We start from the raw sequence: 2,132 nt of genomic DNA, 5'->3' as shown, positions 1-2,132 counted from the left end.
ACAATTTTAAAATCATATCTATATTTTTTAAAATTGGTTAACCAAAACCAAATTTAAAAAAAATTGATTAACCAAAACCAAAATCAAATTTTAAAAAATTTTAATTTTAATTTTCTAGAGTAAAAATTCAATTTAAAAAAATAGTTTTTTTTAGAAAATCGGTTTTTTGATCCAAAAATCGGTTTTCTGGTTTAAAAACTGGTTTTTTATCCAAAAATTGGTTTTTATTTTTATAACCGATTAATAACTAGTTTTATCATATAAAACCAATTTGGTTAATTAACCAAGATTAAAGTTTTGGTTAACTAAAAATTAAGTTTGGTTTTTGGATTAACCAAACCATGTACAACCTTAATGATCATATAAGGAACATTGTAGTTCCAAATAACATCTTGCAGCATTACTTAATATAGAGTGCAATCGTGCAACATGATAAGTGCCCTCAACTATTATATCATCTTCATCCACATCTTCACTTGGACCAGCAATATGATAAGTGCCCTCAAATTCCGATAAATAACCTCAACCACTACAAAAAAAATTTGATTAAAATGGCAGTTTTTCAGGGTTATTACGATGGTTTGAACAACTATTATTACCTTAAACGACGCTAAAAAAACTGCCATAATTTGAAGCGCCATTTGGTTATTACGGTAGTTTTTGAAAAACCGCCACAATTACCTGGTTAAAATAGCGGTTGTTGGATTGTTTAAAACGGCGGTTTAAACTGCCGTTATTCCCTATACATGATGCATGGCAATTACAAACCGCCACAATTTCAAAAAATGGCAAAACCTAATCGCTGCAGTAATTTCCATTAAAATCGCCATAATAATCATAAAAAATTTAAAATCTCACTATTTTGAAACTGCCAAATATTTTTAATAAGTTAAAATATTTTATATTATGTGGTAAAATTAAAGTATATATTATTTTAATCTTAAATGAGAAAGGAATAATGTCAATTTTATAAATAGATGAAAAAATGTCATTGAAATATGTTACAGAAGAACAGAGTGTCAATATCTCTTTAAGCAACGGTACTTTTCATTACGAAAGATGAAAAACCTACCGAAATGAGTAGGGGTGTACACGGATCGGATAGGGTCAAAAATTCGATCCAATCCACACAATTCTCATCGGATCGGATCGGATATCGGATATATCCGCATAATTGAATCTTCTCTTGTTAATCATATTTCTATGTAAAAAATTCAATAAAAATATTTCTTTCACATTTTTAAACTTATTTATTCCTAAAATTTTTTTAATCAAACTTTTCCTAAATAACAAAAACAAAATAATACAATATATGAATAATAATTACTAACTAAAACATACAAACAAGTAAATATAATACCAAACATATATATTTATTTATTTTTAATTATTATTGTGCAGATATGCGAATGTAGAACAGATATCCGCGATCCGATCAATGTGTGGATCGAATTGTATCTGTAATTTTCGAATCTGATGCAGATACAATCCAATCCATGAACACCCCTAGAAATGAGTATCCATGGATATTATTGACGATAGAAAATTATATGAGAATTTACGAAGTATCTATGAGAATGGAAACATTATAAGTATCCATCCTACAAAAATTCGTTAAATTGATGCGAATATAAAATTACTTAATTAGTTAACCCGCAAAGACACTCCGTTTGTTTGGACTCCTGAGTGCGAGGAGAGCTTTCAGACATTGAAGAAGAAGTTGACCATTGCACCTGTGTTAGTGTTACCCGAGCCGAATGAGCCATTTGAGGTGTATTGTGATGCCTCATTGAAGGGTCTAGGGTGCGTGCTGATGCAGCATCGTAAAGTGGTGGCGTATGCCTCACGACAGTTGAGACCTCATGAAGTTAGTTACCCTACGCACGATTTGGAACTCGCTGCAGTTGTGTTTGCCTTGAAGGTGTGGAGGCATTATCTCTATGGGGTTAAGTTCTAAGTTTTCTCTGATCATAAGAGCTTGAAGTACCTCTTTGATCAGAAAGAGCTCAATATGAGGCAGAGGAGGTGGATGGAATTGTTGAAGGACTACTACTTTGAGTTGAATTACCATCCGGGAAAGGCGAACGTAGTGGCGGATGCGTTAAGTCGGAAGTCGTTATATGCGGCTTGGA

This window comes from Arachis duranensis, chromosome 4 (genome assembly GCF_000817695.3).
Source record: "Arachis duranensis cultivar V14167 chromosome 4, aradu.V14167.gnm2.J7QH, whole genome shotgun sequence".
Classification (NCBI taxonomy): domain Eukaryota; kingdom Viridiplantae; phylum Streptophyta; class Magnoliopsida; order Fabales; family Fabaceae; genus Arachis; species Arachis duranensis.
This window is presented reverse-complemented; position numbering follows the sequence as displayed.